At 49.3% G+C, this 22,379-nt stretch overlaps 1 long non-coding RNA gene and 1 pseudogene across 48 annotated transcripts in view; both read left to right on the top strand.

The window, feature by feature from the left end:
- The first annotated feature begins 2,266 nt into the window (after positions 1-2,266).
- The window catches only part of LOC107506203, a 579,061-nt gene continuing 558,948 nt past the window's right edge, over positions 2,267-22,379 (top strand). For 12 of the 48 annotated variants that reach the window (XR_004954728.1, XR_004954715.1, XR_004954719.1 and 9 more), the window contains exon 1: positions 2,282-2,550. This is a non-coding gene — a long non-coding RNA (uncharacterized LOC107506203). The other 36 variants (XR_004954725.1, XR_004954722.1, XR_004954724.1 and 33 more) reach the window with 14 other exon arrangements.
- Positions 10,746-10,861, top strand: LOC118612280 (annotated as a pseudogene).

Raw genomic sequence — 22,379 nt, forward strand, 5'->3', positions numbered from 1 at the left:
CACGGGAATTTCAGATACGGAATGGAGGGTAGCGATTGAAAAACAATAACATGACTAGCAAACATAGGAGGTAAAGTAAGAGGAGGTGGGAGGGAATGTGCCATTGTCACAGTAAAGAGTCACCGGCTTTCTAAAATGGAGAGGTCTACAAAAACAGCCACCATTACATCACCGTCTCCTTGTTCATCACCTCTTTTCCGAACCTTTGCAGAATTATTTAGGAAAACGTGGTAAAGAAATATTTAACATTTAACAATTCCTTCAGCTTCGTGTTAGCTTCCTTTTTTTTTTCTATTGAAAGTAAATGAAACTTAAATTTAAAAATGGCAACTAAAAGTGTTAATATTTTAAAATAGTTTTTCTATATATCTGTCAACTCTGCATTTATCCATATGTAGATAAATATATATGTATGTAGATATATATTTCTATAATATACATATCTAAAAAGATGTCCAGTATTTAGCTCTTATTCATACTTCATATACATATATGGATAAATATCTATATTTCTGTCATTCATATATAGCTTAAAAAGATGTCAAGGACTTATCTAATCTTCATGAAAGTTATTTTTAGCTGATAAAAATTTTGTTTTTTTCTTTTTTGTGTTTTCCTGCATAGCTTTAATTTTTTACAATGTACATGTGCTCTAGAAAATGCTGTTTTAAAAACAATTAGAAGCAGATATACCAAAAGGTAATTGATAGCCAATTTTAGATGATAGAGATATTAAGATATCGTCTTTGTATTCTTTTTTCTTAAAAATTTTTAGAGAGGAATTTTAAAAAAGAAAAAAATGTGAATCTAAGATTAGCGCATCAGGGATCCAGAGAGGGCAAACAGAGTCAAGGTCAAGGTTGAGTGAGTCCTGGGTCAAGGCGTCTCTTCAGCCAGGAGAGGCCCCAGCACAGACAGTTAACAGGAAAAAACAAAACAAAAACAAAAACAAACAACAACAACAACACCACAAAAACCCATACCCAGGGCCTGGGACACAGAGAACCCATAGGTGCCATAAGAAGCTAGGCCTCTCTTGGCCTCAGGTCATCCAGAGGAGGACCCTGCCCCCCACAAGGTTATAGAGGTTGCTTCCTGGAAGAATATTCAAACAGTGAAAGGGCTAAGTTCTCACAGCGCCCTATACAGATGCAGAGGTTTAATAACCTTAGCCTAGACACCCCACCGGCCCCGCCCCTCTGCGGGAGCCAGGCACAAAACAAATGTTTCGAGATTAGAAATCAATGTGTGTGGCAGGCGGTACACGCGAGCATCAACTGCAGATTTTTTTTTTTCTTTTTCAGGAGAGGAAAACCACTCATGCCGGGAAGATGCGATGGGAATAGGAGAAATTCAATGTGACACAAGAGGAAGGGGCCAAAGACCGCTGGGTGGGATGAAATCCTAGGGGATGTAGGGCGCTGGGCAGGGGAGAGGGGCAGCCTTTGCCTCCTTAATACTGAAAGCGCCCACTTGTGTGTCCACCTTTCCACTCGACTGTGATCTCCTACGGTCCGCGTCTAATTTGGCTTTCAGTCCCTCCACCCCATCGCCTAGCGGGGCGCTTGGCTCCCCCTAAGCGCTCAAAAAATGTTCAGTTGAACCGAGGCAGCTCCTTACATCGGTCTCGTCCGGAGCTTAAGTGGAGAAAGCACAGCGTTCTCTTGTTCCTTTGGGGAGACTATCGGGCATTCAAGGGGCTGCTGTAACACTTCGAGAGCAGGGAGCTGCGCAGACCGCCGGCCCTCTGCACGGGTTCGCCGACCTGTGCCCTGGAGTTGTCCAAGGAGGTGGAAGGTGCGTGCGGCCCTCCTCCAGGCCCGCGGATGCTGGGTGGTACCCAAGGACGCGCTCGGATCACTAGGGATGGAGCCGAGCCAGGGGTCTGGAGTGCGAAGAGCTCCCATCTCACAGCATCTCAGTCCTTCTCCGCCCCTGAACTCGCCTTCCCCATCTGGCAAGTGGGAAGACTCCTTGCTTGCAGGACGCCGGGGGCGGGGAGGCGCGCAGAGAGCAGGACTGCGGAAAGCGCCCGGGACACGCGAGCCCGCATCTCCGCGGAGTGGGCGCGGGCGCTGCGAGGACCCCCCATCCCGGGGCGCAGCACGCCCTGCCCGGCGCCCTCAGGGCCCGCCCCGCCTGCACGCGGCCGTCCGCGGCTCGGTGGCCCGCGCGGCTCCGGCAGCCGGCGGACGGGAGCAAGGCGCAGAGGGCCGGGCTGCGGGGAGCCGGGAGGACGGGGCGCGCGGGGGCCCGGGACGCACGCGGCCGGCCGGGCGGCGCGCGCTTCCCCTCCCCCGCGGCCCCGAGCGCGAGCCGCCGTGACGTCACGGAGACGCCCGCCAGCTCCGCGCTCCACCGGGCAGAGCGCGTGCGGCCGCCGAGCACATGGGCCCGCGGGCCGGGCCGCTCGGAGCGGCCTGATCTGCAGGGAGCAGCGAGGGGCCGCGAGCAAGGATGGACCCCGGCACCCCCGGGAAGACCCTCAGTGGATTTCCACGCGGAAAGGATGTTGGCGGTCCCGGTGACACGGCTCGGATCCACCTTCCAGTAAGTTAGGGTTTTCTCCTCTGCGTGTCTGAAAACTCGTTTCTGAAAAGCTTTGGGGCCTTGTGGGTCGGGATGCGCAGTGAGCAGCTGGACAGAGGAAGGGGCTTTGGGACTACGGTATGCGTGTGTGTGTGTGAACCGTACACTTTCCTCATCACCAGGCTCAGGACGGGCGGAGAGTTCGGGCGTTTGGGGAGAGGGGGAGGGGAGGAGGCTGACATCGAATGCCCCATGCATAGAGATAATTCTGGATTTTATGCACTTGATCGAGGGGCTATTAGCTAATGTCTAAAAATAGACCACCTCCCGTCAGTACCGGTTTGGGGTCGCGCACGTGGTCTGGAGTCCCCTTTCAGGGGAACTAGAAGTCTGTGAGCCATATGATGCTCCTTCCATCCTTTGACCATCCTCCCCTCCCCCCACCCCATGATTTCCGAAAACTCAGCAACTCCGTTTTCTGAAACTTTCTCTGCTTTTGCACTGCATTTCCAGATTTGCTGGATGCCGTGAAAGCTTCATCACTGTAATTCTTTTTGGACTGGCCGTTGATTTAATTACGTTTCCCCCCTCTCGGCTAATGTGCACTTCTTTATGCCAGTGTTTGTGGTCGGGTATAGACTTCCAGGAAGGAGAGCCATGAGGTTGCATGTGTTCGCTGTGTGGATGTACCGTGAATTTTCCTGATAGTCTGCAGGCATGGAGTGTTATGTTCACAAGAGCCTCTGACTTCAGGTCCTTCTAGAAGATGGGAGAAGAGAGGAAATCACTCGTGAGGGTTTTTGGGGAGAATAGGGTGAGGTTTTTGTGTTTCCTTTCTGGTCTTAGTTTTCCAGAGAGAGGCTGGCTGGCAGGCCCCTCTGAGCCACCTCACCGCCACAGCTAGCCCCTACTATTGGAATCGTTTCCTTGTGGGAGGAAACTGTGGAGAAATGGGTGTTTGTGTGTGGTGGGTGGGCCTGGGCCCTGGGGACATGGGCACTGTATCTGCTTTACTGTTTGTTATGGGATGATGCAGGCCTGTTTTGCATACTGGCGGTGACAAGTTGGGGCTTGTTCATTTGACACAGTCCTGTGGTCACAGCGAATCTTTCTAAGGCTCCAACCAGCAAAGAAGGGGGTTGTATGGCTCCTGTGAACCCTGAGTGGAACTTCCTGAAAGATTTATTAGGAGAAAAACCTTCCTGGAAGCAGCAGAAGAACAAATTCAAAATCCCAAGCTGAGCAGAGCCTCGTGGCCGGGTCTCCACTGTGTCTTGGAGGCAAGGACGGCCTCGTGGTCTAAGGCCTTGGCAAGGAGGCCCGATGGGAATTCCACGCGTGAGTCTGGGGTTGGAAAGGCTGGGTGGGTCCAGTGCCCACCATTAGGCTGTCCCTGTTGAACCCAGAGGTGACTCGTTATGTGGGCACATTGTTGTTTTATCTGGTTGAAGGTGATTTTCTGTTGTTATTGCTTTACCTACTTTGAGTGTAAAATTTTTCGTAAACCAGGCTTCTCTTGAGAAGTAAAAGAAATCAGTTTCTTTTTCTGATGAATCCTCCGTACCCCCCGCCCCCACTCTCCCATGCTGTCTGGTGCTCTTCTGTCCCTGGCTGGAGCTGTTCTGGGCTGGAAAGAGGGAGTTCTTTTTCTCAGTTGTGGCATATCTGACCGCCGCTGGTTTGTGCGATTGCCGGTCTAAAAACCGGGTGAATATCACCGTCCATATCCAGTCAATAGCTTGTGCTTTCAGCTTTTTTTCTCCTGAATGGCAAGCAGGCAGGCAGGCAGGCAGGCAGGCTGAGTTTGGGAGCCCATGTCTACCATGCCCAGGGCCTTCTTCCTGACCGGGAGGGACACTGTTCTATAGCTCAGCTAAGGGGTCTCCAGGACAATCAGACACTCTTTCTTATTCCTCTTTGTGTGAAGTGCCCCTGACTTTGTTCAGACCATTGGCAGATCGACCCTTTTCTGAGGGAAATGAGGACCTTGAATGGGTGGCCGGTCAGGTCCCATGGAGAGGGGTCAGCTGCTGGCTTGTTAACGGCTGTCCTTCAGCGCCTGTGTTATAGATGTCCGATGCCCTTCTGGACCCCTGGGCTTTTAATTTTGGATTTCCTTTCATAATTGGGTGTAGACATGACATTCCCCTTGTTTTTTTGTTTTTTTTTTTTGTTTTTCTTCCTTCTTTCCTCTTTCTTTCCTTCCTTCCATCCTTTCTTCAGATGCTGGTTTGTGATCTCTTTAAGAGATCAAGACCCCCACCTTTATACACCAGTGTCTGCAGGAGCATCCTGACCCAAGATGGGAACAGAGTAGTAATCTAGAATGATTTTGGCCATTGATGAGCCCTGTCGATGGGCCCTTCTATACTTTCCCTAGATAACCTCAGAAATTCTAGGTCTTGCAGGAGAATGGTGCTAAAATGGGTTCTTTGATAGGCACCTCCTCTGTCTCTTCTGTTTTTCTGGCCCCAAGTAACTAATAACACCACTAGTAATTACTAATAACAATTACAATAATAGTAGTTCCTGTCATAACGTTGAAATCAGATAGCACGTCAAGCATGTTATTTGCAATTTATGCTCTCTACGACCCCAATGATGGAATTCTTATTGTGGACCAACCACAGTTCCGAATGCTTTAGATGTATTATCTCATTTAATCTCCCAACAATCCTGTAAGATAGGATTATTATTATTATTCCTATTTTGCAGATGAGGAACCCTCAGCTCAGCGAGGTTAAAAATATTTTCCCCAGGGCCACAGAGCTAGGGGCAGCAGAGTCATCTAGATTTGGACCAGGGCTGTACTACTCCCCGGGCCCATTCTCAGAATTAGAGGACAGTGAAATTCAGAACAAGCAAAGGATGCTTCTTGGTCTGGACCAGGAGGAGTGAGTGTGTTCTCTAGGCTCCCCACCTCAGCCAGGCACAGTTTGAAAATGCAGCACCTTGCATGAAAACACTGCTCGCTCTGCCTTTCCTGCTGCCTCGGAGGAGCAGGGTGCTGGCAGTGGGTCCAAGAAGCCTTGGGAGGGGGCTTCATTGCAGGAGAAGGACTGGGGTTCTGGGAATGGGGCTTCTGGGGCCTGAGCAGGAGCCATGGGTAGAGGTCAGAAGCCTCCGTCTTGGTGCAGATTCTATGAGCATTTGCAAAATGTTACATCCAGGCACCCTGCCTGGCTCTGTGACCAGCATTCAATCTCTACGAACCTTCACAACAGATGGGAGCTAGAACTCTTTTTGCAAATGAGCACGTCTCCCCCACCCCACGCTCCCCCCAACCATTCCGAGCACCTGCTTTTGTCCTTGGTGTTTAGGTCCTGTAGTGACCCTCACAATATAAAAATTGGAGTGACACCTCTCAGCCTTATCTTTAAAACCTGAAACAGCGCCGGGTTATGAAACACAGTGGTCTCAGTCATTGTTTGAATTGAAGAATTCTATAGGGGCTTTCTCTTATTTTCTCTTCCTCTTTTTTTTTTTTTTTTTTTGGAGGGGGTGCGGATTATGGAGCATTGTCTTGCTGGTGCCTGGTGGGTAATTATTTGTTTACTTGCCCCTTTTCTCTAGTTGACCATGATCTTGTTGAGAGCAGCGGCCAGCTGAGGCTTTAGTCATGTTCGTAGGTTCGGTGGCTGGCTCTGCCCTGGTACTTTATGCGAATCAGGTGGCTGCCGAGAGCTGCTTTGTTTTCAAGGAAACAAGCTGTGATCAGCCTACAGTCTTTGTCTTCTTAGATGTGAAACAGCCAGACTTGGTGGGACGTGGAGGGTTTGTCCCCAGGGAGAAGGTGCTGAAGAAAGAGAAAGAAACCGGAAAGCAGCAGAGGCATCTGGAGATATCTCAGGGGCAGCACAGATCTTGGTTACTTTGGAGCAAGTTGCGTCACCTCCCTAAGCCTCAGTTTCCTTGTCTGTAAGTGGAGGACGATAAAGGATCAGCTTCGTAGGTTGTAGTGAGGAGGAAACAGGGGAAGGACAGCCTGCATTTAGCCGAGTGTCTGGGCTCATAGTAATCACTCAGTAAAACTTCCCTAATATTATTACGGTTATAATTATCGGGTTCTGTTACTTCCTGTGGCTGCTCCAGAGTAGTGGTTTCTGAATAGATTTTAATGTGTAAAGGTAACATTCTGGTTACATAGCTTGTAAGGTGGCAGCGACTTTACTAGAGTTCTTTGCAAGCATCCGAAAGGAATGCCAGCCAATGTGAGTCAGAAGGAGATAAGAGACCAGGAAAGCTGCAGGAGCAGGTCTTGGAAAGGACAGAATCGGAGGGCGTCCCACAAGCAAGCGGCATTGCCTTTGCAAGTCGCCGAAGTTGCCTCTTCTTCGTGCATTTCCTCAGCGGCTCCGCAGGGAGCCCAACACTTACTTTCTCCCTCCCTGGGATGATGCAAAGCGCTTGGTACAGAGGAAGTCGGCTCTTGAGTAAGACAGACGCACCATCGTTATTATTGTTCATTATTCTTCAGGACTCCCTCTTCCTGGCAAATTAGCCCCAACGAACATTCATTACTCCGTTGAAGATCCGTTCATTGATCGAGTCCTTCCTTTACTAAGCAGTCGCTGTGTGCCCGGCATTGTAGGTACTGGAGACACAAAGGAGACACAACCCCCTGCCCTCCGGAGGCTTCCGTTCCAGTCTAAGATGCACGGCGGAGGCAGGGTGGTCCCCAGAGGGAGCAGGAAATAGTCGGAGGAGGCAAAAACTGGGGCACCGGCTCCAGTGCAAGCAGACTTGGCACCGCCGTGGTAATCGACGCAAGGTGCTTATTTAGCACAGGGCCTAGCGGCAGGTAGTTATCACATACATGGCCATTGCTGTGCTCGTCGCCGTTGTGATTCCGATTTTCCTTTGGCGCCTGCCTCATGAAGCGGCAACTTGTTTTTCTCCCATTCCCCTTCCTGAATTTTATTTTATTTTTCTCTTATTACCTCGTTATGGACCGAATGTTCGTGCCCTTCCAAAATGTATACATTGAAATCTTAACCCTCAATGCGATGGTGTTTAGAGATGGGGCCTTGGGGAGGTGATTAGGGAGAGATGAGATCATGAGGATGAGGTCCTCATGAGACGATAAGTCCCCTTACGCGAGACACCAGAGAGCTTTCTTCTCTCTGGGACACAGAGAGAAGGAGGCCGTTTACAAGCCCGAAAGAGAGGTCTCGCCAGAGACCGAATTGGCTGGAACCGCGATCTTGGACTTCCCGGCCTCTGGAACTGTAAGAAAGAATTTGCTATTGTTTAAGCCACCGGGTCTGTAGTATTTCCTTATGACAGTTTGAGCAAATCAAGGCAGTGCTTTACTCGATATTCTGTATCTCTGTGTTCTCTCACTAAATTGCAAACTCTATAAGGCTAGGGGCTTGCAGCGATTAATTCATTTTTATTAGTTAAATAAATATTTATTGTGTACCTCCTCTGTGCCCAGCACTGTTCTTGGTGTTGGGGAGGCAGAAAGAAGGAACATGAAAAGATTTCTGTGTTAATGGTGCTTATGTGTAGCTGGGAAAGACAGATAAGGAACCGCAGACACAATAAACGAGGACAGTCAGGGTGTGTGTGGGGTAATCATTCGGTGGGAATGAGCAGAACGGGGTCAGGGGCTGCGGGGCAGGGTGGACTGCAGTGTGACGTTGCCTGGTCAGGGCAGGCTCCGCTGAGAGGCTGACCTTGGGGCAGCCTTGAAGGAGTTAGTGTGGAGGGCGGTGTTTCAGGCCCCGGGGAGAGGCAGGAGAGGGGTTGTGAGACCAAGGAGCAGCAGAGAGAAGAGGTGGGGACGGGCACGGGTGACAGAGCAGGTGGAGTGCTGTTTCCCACGAGGTCAGCAGGCCTTTCTACAGTCTCTGCCTTGTACTCAGTAAAGTGGGGAGCGGTTGAAGGGTTTTCAGGAGGAAGCCGGTTTGATCCGATTTAGCTTTTGGAATGGCCGGTCTGGCGGCTGTGTGGAGGACAGACTAACCTTGAGTCAGAAGCCCAGGCATGGGGAGGACGTGCACAGCAGGCGGGTGCTGGTCCAGGCCCGTAGCGGTGGACGTGGCCACAAGTAGTGGGCTTCTGGACTGTTCACCGCTGTGTCCCCAAGCATCTAAAACTGTACTGTCCACTGTGGTAGCCGCTCGCCTTAGGTGGCCACTGAGCACTTGCCATGAGGCTGTTCTGAATGGAGATGTACCCTACATGTAGATTACACACTGGATTTCAAAGACTTAGTACCAAAAAAAAAAAAAAAAAAAAAAAAGAGTGAACTATTCCATTAATGAGTTCTTTACTGTTGGTTACGTATTGAAATGAAATTTTGGAGATATTGGGTTAAATATATTATTACATTTAATTTCACTGTTTCTTTAAAGATTTTTAAACATGGCCACTAGAAAGTCTAAAAGAACCCATGGCTCACGTCTTATTGCCATCAGACAGTGTGGCTCCAGAACAATGCCTGGGACAGGGCAGGCTTTCAGCGAGGCGAAGGGGTGACCGAGTGAGTACCAGGCACAGGGAACTCCGCAGCGAGTGAGAAACCATCTCCGCCTTCAGGAAGCCCCCAGTGCGGGCCAGTGGCCGATTGCTGCTCGGACGGAGGGAAGACAGGCGGAAATGGGCCGTAAGCGGTCAGGTGTGGCCGAGGTGGGAGAGGCAAGATGGCCAGGTGGGCTGGAGGCCGGGGGAACTCTCAAGAGCCCAGTTCTAGGATTATTGCATCAGAGCCTCTCGATATTTTAAAAGTTTTAGGTGACCATTGTGGCTCATGAGATTTGCAGCAAAGCCAAATTTGCTGTTTCCTGCTGTCTGTCTGTGATACCCTGATATGTCATTACATTTACGTATCGTGTGTCTTACACGCTAGGCATATGTTTCTCTATGTCATATGCACCTGTGTGAGTTTTTTCTTTACTTTCATTTATTGAGCAGATACTTGTAGAATGATTATTTTATTCTAAGCGCTGTTCTAGGCCTTGCGGGTATCCAGGAGCAAACATACTCATAATGCAGGTGCCGGTCCAGGCTGGGAGCTGCGGATTTGGCCCCAAGTAATGGGCCGAACAGATAAAACAGCAGCTTTGATGGAGCTTATTATTTAGTGAGGGAGACAGACAAAGGAGTAAACATACACAAAATAACATTATTATAAGCCATGTGGAAGAATATGAAATAGAATAATGTGAGAGGATAGTTTATAAGGTGGTGAGGGGATTTACGCCGAAATCTTGCATTTAAGTGAGACTTGGAAGAACTGAACCATCGAAGGAGAAAAGAATAAACCGAAGGAAAAGGAGGATAAATATGATGATACATTAATGAAAAAAAGCACATCTAAGCAAAAAAAAAAAAAAAGAAGAAGTTTATGATAATAAAGAGTTCCCAAAAGTCAATAACAGAAAGTCAACAACCTCATAGCCAAGTAAGTAAAAGGCTTGAGCAAGCGGTTGTCAAAAGAGGGACGCAAAATGCCTGGCTCGTGTGACGGATTCCGAGCCTTGCCAGTCGAAGTTTGCCGAGGTCCGCTTCGCGCACAGTGGCGTTTGCCCGTTCTAGTGTGCACTGCTAGGTGTCCTGATAAATGCATCCAGCGGTGTGACGTAGTCTTGTAATCATCGCGATCACCCATCAATCACCCATTTCCATCACGCCCCGAATTCCCCTCTTGACCCTTTGTGGTCGTTCTCCTTCCCCACTTCTAACAACCGCCGATTTGTTTTCTGGCCTTACAGTTTTACCCTTTTCATGTCAATGGAATCGTACAGTACGAAGCCCTCGAGTCTGGTTTCTGTCACTTAGCATCATGCATGATTCTTCCATGTTGTGGCGTGTATCAGTAGTTCGGTCATTTTGATGGCTGAGGATTTGATACACGGCTGTTTCTTTACCCATCCCCCGGTCGAAGGGCATTTGGGTTGTTCCCAGGCAGTACATTTTCGTATTTTAAAATGTGCCAGAAATAGGAATTCTGATTCAAGTCTTGGTGAGGCTGTGTGACAAAATCCCCACCCAGCTAGCGAGTGTGTGAGGTCGTTTGACTGATTGGCAGCATGCAGTAAAATGGAAAGCACACGTCCAGCCGGCTGCTAGGTAAACTTGAGAATTCATAGCTCATGCTCTCTGTTGCTTAAGGATACTTAGAGGATGTGGTTCCTTAGTGTAGCGGCTAGCATGTCTGCTCTACATGCGGAAGGTCCTCGGCTCACGCCCCAGTGGAGCCATGGTCCATGGTCTACAGCCATGCTACCCTGAACAAGCCTGATGTTCAATCTTGGAAGCTAAGCAGGGTTGGACCTGGTTAGTACTTGGATGGGAGACTACCTAAGAAGACCAGGCGCTGTAGGCATTAATAATAATAATAATAATAATAATAATAATAATAATAATATACTTAGAGATGTCTACAAAATGGGCTGGAAGGATGTAGATCAAACTCACTGTCATCATCTGGACAGGGAGGAGGGAATGCGGCTGGGGGTGAGGCTCAAAGTTTACCTTACCGTTAATGCTCTTTAAAGGAATGTATATAATTACATATATCACTTACCCATTTTAAAAACATATGGAAAGGAAAACAGACTGGAAGTGCACATGACAGCAAGCTCATTGTTGTAAGTTCTAGGCTCTTTAAATTTTTTTGGAAGTAGTTCGAGGGAAGGGTGTACTGGCCCTACAGAGCAGCGTGTGCGAAGGACCCAGGGCAGGAAAATGTATCAAGAGACTCCTATGGCAGAGTGGAGTGACGATCCAGCGGCCAGAGACACAGGACAGGGTCCAAGGTGGGGCAGGTGCCAGGTGGTGGAGGGCCATAAGAGCTTTATGAGCCGCTAAGTGGGCGGGGCCTGATTTGATTGACCTTTTTGCTGGGTAGATGATGGATTGGACAGTGGACAGTGGAAGCCAGAGGCTGATTAGAGGCTGTATTGCAGCAAAGTAGAAGAGCGACCTGGCCCTGGCTATCACAGTGGAGAGGGAGAGAAGAGGACAGATTCAACAGCATTTATTTCAGAGATAGAAAGGACTTCTGCTTGGCAGGCAAAGTCGGAGGGGCTTCCGGTGGGCCCGTGAGGTAGCCAGGGGCCTTCCAGACCCAGCAGAGGCGTCGGACGTTACCCATCAGCCGAGGGGGAGCTACAGGTAGTTTCTGACAGGGATGGGGACCAGACGAGAGTGGCGTTTCAGAGAGATCCATCCACACGTGGTATCGCTGGTCCGGGGTCTGAAGAACATTCTAGTTAACGTAGCTGAGAGTGCACCAGTTCCGTTCTTGCTGGGTGGTTGACTTCTGCCATTCTTCAGAAGGAAATAGGCAGAAGCGAAGGTCCTCAGTGTGGAAAGCCCCCTGGAATTTATGGGAGAGCAGCGGCAGGAACAGAGGCCCCTTCCGGCATTTATTGTGACAGGGTTGTTCCATTTTCCCACTTAAGTAATGATTCATTCAGCTGGGGCCAGGGGCAGCCTTGGGATCACTTCGGCCAGTCTTCTCACTTAGAGATTTCAGAAAGAGATCACTCTTACGTCGCGGTACATGACTCTCTACAAAACAGACAATTGCATTTGGTCTGTGAAAAGCCCAGGAGGCAACGGCCAGAAGGTCCGGGCCTGGCGTAGACGCAGAGAACCCTGGGAATCGCAGCTTCCTGCAGCCACGTTGCTCCCAGGTGCCTCCGAGATCCCGTCCCCTCCTGCAGGGCTGCCTTTGCCTCGGGACAGCCGGGAGGAGCGAGCTTCCCAGCCTTGTTCCCTGGAAACAGGAGAGGAGCTTGGAGACTGCTGCCGCCCTTGGCCTTGGCTCTGTGCAGAGGTCCGGGCGGCCGCGGCCTCTCCTGTCCTCTCGCCAGGCCTTGAGGTTGGCAGACAGCAGGATCCTTCGCTAACATATCTCTAGACATTCTGAACGTGCTTTCTCCGTCAGAGACATTCCTCGCATACTTATTCCATTAAAAAGGAAAAGGGTTTTTTTTTTTTTTTTTAAGTGAGGGGTGCCAAAATAAAGGGGAGATCACCATTTCAGTAACTGTAACATACAGAAATTGTCTTGGGAGCCACGGATTAGATAACGTGGTAAGTGTTTACACGTTTTGTACCTGAAGGATTCCTGACACCCTTGACCGTGATTATGCAACTATCTCGTCTTTGGTCCAGCAGTAAGACCTGACATCACGGGCAGCAGAACCCCACGCCTGGGACTCACGGAGTCCCCCTGTTCCCATTCCCACCCCCACTCCTGGCAGGAGTGAGTGAGCTTTAAAAGGGGCAACCTAGATCCTGAAACTCAATGACTTAAAAGCTTTTAATGGCTTCCCATTATTAGTTCAAGTACCTGCTGTATAATAGGCTCTCAGTAAGTATTGATTGAATTGTCCAGTGAACGGGAAAGCGAATGGCGGAGCTGGGATAAGGACCCGGCCTCGCGGACCCTAAAGGCTGAGTGCTTACCATCGGTGGGCGCCTCTGGCTTCGATCGGAAAGGAGGCTGTTTGGTCAGGGGCAGCTGGAGAATATGGGGCTTGAATAATGTTGAAAGGTTGGATGATGTGATTCGTTTATTTTATTTTTTATTTTTATTTCTTTTTTATTTTTTAATTTTTTTTTTTTAGGTGAGGCAACCCTTGGTTGACCTCACAGACGGCAAGGAACTTGTCAGCTTACAGTCCCTTATTTTTTATTTTATTTTTTATGCCTACGGCACCTAGACTTCCTAGGTGGTCTCCCATCCAAGGACTAAGCAGGCCCGACGCAGGCCCGACCCTGCTTAGCTTCCGAGATCAGACGGGATCAGGCTTGTTCAGGGTGGCCTGGCTGTAGGTAGACAAAGATGTGACTCCTTTAGAAGACTGGCGTCTGCAGATTCACGTCTAAGGTTTCTCGTTGCACGTGAGGAGGGAAGCCACCAGCCAGGGAAATGCGACAGGTTTCGTCACAGCTTACTCTGCAGTGTAGGGTTCCTGTCAGGGCTTGCAAACTCGTCTGTTTGGGAGGATGAGCAGACCCTAGAAATGCACCAGGTGGGCCCAGAAGAATGCAGTAGGAAATATGGAGACTGACAAACAACTAACTGGTCCCCTTTCCAGGGGTGGGGGTGGGGGTGGGGGCGGGGCAGCTGCTCTTAGGTCCAGCCCCTCCTCCTCCTCATCCCTCCCCTCCCCCTTTCTCATGCCAGAAAGTAGAGCCAGTGTTGCCAAAGCTTCCACCTTTTAAAGAGAAGCCAGATATGTATTTTTTTTTTTAATGTAGCTCTCCTGTTTTCAAATGTTTCAATTCAGATTATTATGGAACACTAAGGCCAAACAAAATACGTACGGGCCAGGTGCGGCCCCCCTACAGCAGTTTGCCGCCCTTGTATGGCTGTCTCTCCCCCACGGACAAGTTCCTCCAAAGTGAGGTGCTTTTCTGTGCCCCGAGCACCTCGTCCTGAGCTGGCATGTCGGGCACAGCATGGCGGGCGCCCCCTGCTTAAACCTTTGCTGACTTGGATGCTGAGCAAGGACCCGCCCGCATACACAGTAGGAACGTTTTTTTCCCCTTAGAGGTGTTTGCATATATTCTGAAGAGCTTTTTCAGTCCCCTGTTTGCTTTTGGGGTTGGCTGTGTGTGCCTGGAAAAGTAATAATATTCTGAGATTCCAGAGTGTTCTTTTCCTTTTCCTCTTCCTCTTCCACCCCCTCAATACATGTTGTCTTTTTTTTTTTTTTTTCCCCTTGAGGAGGCCAGCCCTTCTGTATCCTGCCGTGCTCATGAGGTGTCGGCGGGCTGAGACTGAGGAGCTGTGGTGCCCATGCTCCCCGACTTCTGCCCACCCAGTTGGTCAGCCATGGCGGATTGCGTCAGGGGAAGGAGCGTGGGGTTTCTCTTCGTTTCCAGTGAGCGATCACTGCGTAACTGCTTAAAGAAACAAACATCCCACGGTGAAGAAAGCCCACTCCACCTCCTGCGTTTCCCATCACGTGACCTTTCTGAGCCTCCTGGCGGGAGGATGCATTTTGGGCGTGGCTAGTCCGGGCCTGTAGGAGCTTAATATGCCCCGGGAACTGTGCGAGGCTCTGGGGAGGTCAAAACAAAACAAAACAAAACAACAGAAACGACTGTGGATTTTATAGTTTGGAAGATCCAGTCCTTGCCTTAGAGACGCAGAGTGACAGCAACTACAGCACTGAGGTGATGATAAGCATCAGTGGCCTTACGACACGGCACAGCGTCATTAGTAACTGTGGTAAAAGGGCACACGCACCTGAGTCTGTGTTTAACTTGGGGCGGGGCTGCCACACTCTGTTCCGCGGCAGCCGCGTCAGTTTATACCTCCGCTAGCAGTGCACAGGGTTCCTGTTTCTCCACATCCTCACCGGCACCTGCTATGTTCTTAAAAAAAAAAAAAAAAAAATAGCCATCCTAATAAGTATGAAGTGGTACCTCATAGTGGTTTTGATTTGCACTTCACTAACGACTAGCGACGTTGAGCATCTTTCCAGGGGCTTATTGGCCAGTCGTACCGCCTCTTCGAAGAACGTTCTGTTGTTGTAGTTGACTTGTAGGAGTTCTTTATATGTTCCGGATAGTAATCCCTTTTCAGGTATATGATTGGCCAGTATTTATTTTGTCCCATTCCGTGGGTTCTCTTTTCACTCTCTTGAAAGTATCCTTTGATGGACAGGCATTTTTAATGTCGACTAAGTCCAACGTCGCTTTTTGTTGTTGTTGTTGTTGTTGTTGGTATGAGGCACAGGCACTGTGTGAAACTCAAGCCAGGGCCGCCTACCCGGGGGCAGTGGAGGGCACGCCCTGACCACCGCTGGACCGCCCCGAGTGCTCATCCTTCGGATTCCAGCGGCCAGCGTTTACCCTGGGCAGGTGTCTCGGTTCAGCTCCGAGGTGTGCTATCTCACCCATCTTCTTCTCAGCAGCGTTATCAGGTGGATGCTCTTAGCTCACTTCCCAGCAGTGCAGGGGAACACCCAGCGCTCTGGTACCTGGCAAAGGTTTGCCCAGGGCAGGTGTTTACTCGCTGATGCTGCAGTCAGGAGCGGGGCGGGGTCACAGCGGCCCCACCCTGCACATTCTGACATGCCACATCACCCTCGAAGGCCCTGTTAGGAGTTGTGCTTCTCGCAGAAGAAATGATTAGCAAACAGTTTTTGGTGTGACTAAATTGGCGAACGGATTTCATGTAGCTTCAATGGTTAGTCCATTCTATTCTACTGATAGCTACAAAAGAATAGACTAATTTATAGGCTAATCATGAGGCACAGTAGTAAACAGACACCCGAGAACCCCCCCCCACCCCGCTTGCATCTTCTTTCTAGTCTCACCCACCCCCATCCCTCAGTGCCCTTTCCCAGAGATGATCGCTGTCCTGAATTTTGGTGTTTATGGTGTCCTGGCTTAAAATTTTCTTCTTTCTACATATCTTAAGTATCCCTAAATACTATATTATTTACCTTTTTTTTTTTTTGAGATTCATAAAAATTGCATGCCGAATGCAGCTTTCTTTCCTACTTAGCATCATGTTGATAAGTCTCGTCCACGTATGCCACTGTGGTCTGTCCGTCCCCCCCCCACACCCCCTACCTCCTCCACAGTAATCTGTTCCATTATGTGAACAGACCACAGCTTATCCTTTCTGCTGGGACCTGTGAGGGGTTGGCAGTATTTTTCCTTTTTGGCCGCACAAACAGGGCTGCCGGGAGCGCTCTTGTACACCTGGTCACACGTGCCAGAGGTTCTGGCCAGGGCGCTGAGGCCCAGTGCTGCTTTTAGATTCTCCCTGGACCATAGATTCTCAGAACTGCAAGGGACCACTTGGGCGAAGTGGTTCACCCTCATCAGTAGTCTCGGGCGCTGCCGAAGTTCCTGGAGTTTGATGGCCAGGGACTCCCTCCCGCCTCTGCCTCATTCTGTTACTCGGTTCACTGTGCAATGGACTGAACGTCCTGCCTCCGTTTCCTCAGCTGTGAACCGAGGATAAAGAACTGAGGATAAAAGTCCAGGTCGTTTTGAGGTTGACATGGGACAGTGCGTGCAACGGGATGAACTTGGGGCCAGGGTGATGACGAGCACCGAGTAAGTGCTCCCTGCTGCTCCCCGTGGGTATGTGAGGATGACTTCCTCCTGCCCGAGACTGATGCAGAGGCAGAAACTGATGTCCAGGATGGGGGCAGAGACTCGGACAAGGTCACGCAGTGGCAACGGTGGCAGTGGAATTCTGGAAACAGCCCCAGTCCGGTTTATTCTTTCTTCGGAGCGGGCCCAGGATTCTAGGCAGGTTGGCGGTGCAGCGAGAGGGGCCACTGCTCTCCGCCCGGTGACCTTGACCCGTGCGGCGGAGGGGGGGGGGCGGGGTTTCTCTCTCTTCCTGTCCCTCCTTCTCAGTGGTCTTCTGCCGTGGAGGTGTGTTTAAGCTTGCTCACGGTTTAGATGCCCCCCAGCCAGGATCAGCCTTTGGGAAACAGATTAGCTGATCCAGGTCTAATAGGATGGGCTCCCTGGAGGCCCCACCTGCCCTGGCTGCCTCTGGAAAGAGTAAATAGCCCCGTAATTGCTGTGCTCCTGCCTGGCTGCCTGCCTCACATTCCACCCTCAGGCCCAAGGTATGGGAGGAGGGCAGGCGGGTCTCTAACAGGAAAAGGATGCGTTTCATCGGCAGGATTCATTCATTCATTCCTTGAGACAGACCCGGAGCCTGGGCTTTTTACCACCTGGGGTTCCGCCTGGTGTTTTGAACCATTTTGCTGCTTGGCAGCTGAGACCACCAAGAGCCCCCCAAATAGCTGTTCACGTGCCTTAGATGCCTAGAGACACAGAAAGCATCATGGACAAGAGTTCAAGCTTCTAGTTCACACCTCCTCGGTTTGAGTTCTACTTCTGCCTTCAAAAGTTTCAGATCTCCAGGAAGGGCCCTCCTGAGCCTCAGTTTCCTCATATGAAGAACTAAAAGTAAATGGTACTTACTAGATGCTTTGTCATGGGGGTTACATGAGATTTTGTGCATTAACAGCTTCTCCCAGAGCCTGCATATAGTAGGTGCTCAGTAAACATTGGTTAGTAATAATATTCAGCTGTCCTGTGAGCTCCGAGCAGGCTCCCTAGTATGGGCCTTATCACAACAGGGGCTCAATAAATAAGTGTCGAGTGAGGGTGTTTAGTGCTTTCCAGTGTGAAAAGCTCATTTCTGCACATTGCTTCATTTTTTTTTTTTTTTAAGTTCCTCGCCTTGGAGTCCTGGCATCCATGCAAAATAATGCTACTCATGGACCTTGACGTCCTCACCTGTAAACTCCTGTTAGTCCATATGTAAATAGCCTGTGTACCATCCCTGTTCCAGGCTCTCTTAATCTGTATATTTAATCCTTACAAGCGGTCTGTGTTGTCAGTATTAATGTCGTTGTTTTACAGATGGGGCAATTGAGGCAGAGAGGTGAGTGACTATCTAAGGTAACAACTAATTGGTAGCAGGGCCAGAGCCAAAAGTTGAAGCCCAGAGCCCAATTTTAGGATCTGTGTGTCTTCACTGGTTTGCTCTTCTGTCGACTGAGGGCTCCAGGTAGTTGACTGAGGGGGTGCGATGAGGAAGAGCTGGGGGCGCCTGGGAGAAGTTCACTCATGTCAGTCCCTGCCCAGTGCAGAGCAGTAGTGGGGAAGTCCCCCAAGGTGAGCCCAAGAGGTGGAAGTAGGATTAAAACTCAGATGTCCCTTTGCTCTTACAACTGCAGATCATATCGGGCCCTCTCTGACAGCTGCGAGGATCCTCGGCATTCTTTCACCCTTCTGGAATGTCGCTGGATGGAGTATGGTTCTAAGGGGAGGGCTGAGCATTTCGGGTTTGGAACTCTGCCTTTTTTAGAGACGTTTGTGGCGTGGTCGCTCCCTTAGGTTTGGTCCTGAGCCCCCAGTTCAGCTGAGACATGCTGGTTCATGTCCGGTCATCACCCCTCCTGCAGATGCGACCAGAGGTGGGGAGGAGATGCCGGCGTGCGGGATGAGGCTTAATCGGTGAGCGGGGATTAGCAGCAGGCTCGTTTCATTTACTCCTCTGGGTCACGGGGCCCGGGCCAAACATGCACTCCCTCCCGGCCAAGAAACTGATAGCTGCAAAGCTGTACCCTCCCCGCCGCCCTGGATTCACAGTGCACTTTTTGTTGTTGGAGTAGGAAATTATGCTTTTTAAGGATGAGAATCTCTCCCAGCTGTTGAGCGGTTTAAACTTCCAGATGTTCCTCTCTGCCCAGGAAGCTGAGAAGGGTGCGTGATTGGGTCTCTTTAAAACTTGATGCACAGAGAGTTGATTACATTTCAGTGTCTTGACTGTGATCCCCCAGGGGAGCTGTATGTAGTATTTTCCTCTAGGGAAGGAGGCGCCCATTCGAGAGCTGTAAGTGAAGACAAGTGAATTGGATTTACAGGCAGGAGGCCCGAATTCTGGTTCCTGCTGGCTGTGTGACTCTGGGCTGAGCAGATGACCTCTCTGAGCCTCAGTTTCTGAAACATTCAACGTTTTTAACAGCTAGAGGAAGCATTCTTGTCTGGTATAACCTGAAAGGGGCTATTTAGATGTTAACTCTTGTCAATCAAAGGAACTATATCTGATAATGGAAGAAGACAGAGATTAAGTCCATCATCATTTTTTTTCTTTCAGTTTTAACATTTTAAAAAGTCACCCATCCCCCGATTCTCTCCCCTTTGGCAGTAATTAGCTTGTTCTCTATGAGTCCACATGTAAGTGAAATCGGTTTTTATCTTTCTCTAACTTATTTCACTTAACATAATATCCTCTAGTTCCATTCACGCGAAAGGCAAAGTTTCATTCTTTTTTCTGGTTGAGCAATATCCCATTGTGTATATCTGCAACTTCTTTATCCATTCATCTGTCGATGGACACCTAGGTTGTTTCCATATCTTGGTTATTGTAAATAATGCTGCACCATCCTCACTTTTAATGTGGGAATATGGAGGCCCAGAGAGGTCGGGGTTTATTCAAGCTGTAGCTGGACCTGCTGTCCAGTCTCGTAGCCAGTATGTGGCCAGAGAGCACTGGAGATGTGGAAACCTTGAACTGAAATGTGCTGTAATTGTTTGTATTGATTACATGTTGACATGATAAGATTCAGACATATTAGAGTAAATAAAATACATTAAAATGAATTTCACCTGTTTTTATTATTTATTAATGCGGCTACTAGAAACTTTAAAATTATATGTCTTGCATTGTATTTCTATTTGACAGTGCCACGCTAGGCTGTGACACAGATAAGTGGCGGGCTTCAGAGTTGTGCAGTGTACAACCTGCGCAACCGTATGCGGCAGGCCCACCAGGTCTGGACCAGACGGCTGGGTGTCCACCTGGCTCTGCCGATAATTAGTTGTGCAGTATTGGTTAAGCTATTGATCTTAGCTGCAGTCGTTCTGTCTGTAAGATTGTAGTGATACTTCATAGAGCCGTCATGAAGATTACGTGAAGTAATGTATATCAAAGGCTTAGAATACTGTCCGACCCGTTATAAGAACTCAGCAAGTCTTGGTTGTCATTGTTACCACGGTGGTGGTTGTTTTTTTAGCACCAGGAGGCACAAAGATGGAAGGACCCAGTCTCTGGGGAACCGGAAAGGGACAGAAACCAAATCTAAATGCAGCAATTGCTACAGGGTGTACATGCATCTGGGCAAATGAGGGAGCATCCTTGGAAGCGGAACTGCCGACCTTGTTGGCCAGACAGGAGATGGAGGGGCGTTGCAGGCAGGTGGGAAAGCACCTGCACAGCTCAGGCAGGCGGGAGCCGGGCTCAGTCTGGGAACCACGGGCGGGAGCTGTTTTCCTGAGCAAAGTGCAGGGGTAGGAAAGGAACCCAAGTTACAAGAGGCCGGAGCTGTGCACGGAGCCCACTCTGGGGACTTTCTACATGCAGAGGCAGGGCAGAATTTTGAGCCAGAGAGTGACGTGACTGGATCTGGGGATCAGGGTGTTCCTGCTTTGAGCAGGTTGTATCAGAGAGAGGGCCAGGAGCTGGGGCAAGGAGATCAGGAGAAGGAAGAATGGCATTTCCAAAGCCCATGCGGCCTATTTTTGTTGTTGTTGTTGTTAAAGTTAAAAGCCTTTATATTTAAAGTGGTCTGTACAGTGTGACCCGTATCTGTCATCCCTTCCCAGCTTGGAACGACGCGCACCTAAAAGCTGATTGATTCAGCTTGATGGGGACTGGAGTTTGTGCCAGGTCGTTGGGAAAGCTTGCTCCCAACAGGCCACGGGCCTGTACCACTGACAGCCGACTCCATACAGACAGGGAGCTTTTAATGTAAGGAGAGAGAGGGATGTGAGCATTTAGGCAGGAAGCGCTTGCTCACAGTCTGTTTGAACTCAGAGTTTAACGCCTTTTTAAAAGAATCAGGTTTTTAATCAGAATAATGCATGCACATATTTAAAATCAAACGGGGAAAGGCTTATATGGAAGAGCAGACTCCCAGCCCCCTTCCCACCTGCCCTTAGTCCTCTTCCCAGAGTGAGGGGGCAGGGGGTGTGCGGGTGGAGGTAGGCCAGTATCTGTAAATAACAGTCTGGGTGGCCTCCCTTCGGGGTCCTCCCCAGCATCCTGACTCATACTTGCTGAGATACCAGTGTGACTGCTCGACCCCCTTCCTCCTCCCTTTCTCTGAAATCTGTATTTCCACATTGATGTTCTCTCCCACGTCCATAATGAAGACTTCTGTGCTTTATCTGCAGGATTTGTTCTAAAAATTGCAACATCGGGAAACAGCATTTCTCTGATTACGCGTGCAGATGGCTCCCCTGCACATCCAAGCGTAGACATTGACTGTGTTTCTTTCCTGGGCAGCTGTCTGTCCACCCCGGGATTTCGAATGCCCTCCTCCTCCTCGAGCTATTTGGCTTGATCCTGAGAGTAGCTGCTTTGTGAACTCACTGTTCCATCAAGCCCCCCCCCCCCATTTCTCAGACCGCTCTCCCCAAGTGATCACACCCCCAAGCCTCCTGCTCCCCAATAGTCTGGTTACTGTTGACCTGCCATCGTATAGACAAGTCCTGGGCTTCCCTTTCTCGGCTCTCCACAGCTCTTCTGGCCTTGACCCACTTTTTACTAGGTTCCCCCATGAATCTCTAAGTTCATGCCTTTATTCTGCAGGATCATGTAACCTGTTTAGGGGCATAATCGGAAAACTCAATAAATTCACCTTGATCTATTCCGCCTCCCTGCTGGTCATTTTATCCAGGAACGTGGGTCATCATTTTTTTTTTCAAATAATGCTTATTCTTATAAGGAAGTTTTCTTTTTAGAAATATTAAAAATTGGCAAACGTTAAGAGTATAAGAAAGACAATAATATAAACACATTTCGCTGATTTTTCTCTTTTCTTTGCATATTTCTTCCAAATTTGAATCACCTCGCATCAACAATTTTGTTGGATTTTTCCCTTAAGATAATGGGAGTATTTCCAGGTAGTGTTAAAAGCGGGCTTTTAAGTATCGTTTCTAATGCAGTGTAACATTCCGCTCTCCCGGTTGCAGTGAAAGTTTGCCATTTTCTCAATTTTGCCTGTAATTTTGAATATGAAGAATATTTCCCATATTTTTCTCTCATAACTAGGGCTGAGATAAATGTGTGTGTGTGTGTGTGTGTGTGTGTGTGTACAAATAAACCTACTTCCATCTTTCAGATTGCCTTAGGATAGATTTCTGGACGTAGAATAGGTTATAGACATTTTCAAGGCTCTTGGTACATGTTAAGTTGCTTCCCCGTTTGGTTTTGCCAAATTGCAGCCGCAAGACGACGGCAAATATTTCCCCTGTGTGGAGTGGCCTTCTTGTGAAGCTGGGTTTCTGAAGACGTGGGTCTTGTCGAGAGGAAGGGGGTCGCTCCTCAG

Source organism: Rousettus aegyptiacus, unplaced genomic scaffold (assembly GCF_014176215.1).
Source record: "Rousettus aegyptiacus isolate mRouAeg1 unplaced genomic scaffold, mRouAeg1.p scaffold_m13_p_15, whole genome shotgun sequence".
NCBI lineage: Eukaryota > Metazoa > Chordata > Mammalia > Chiroptera > Pteropodidae > Rousettus > Rousettus aegyptiacus.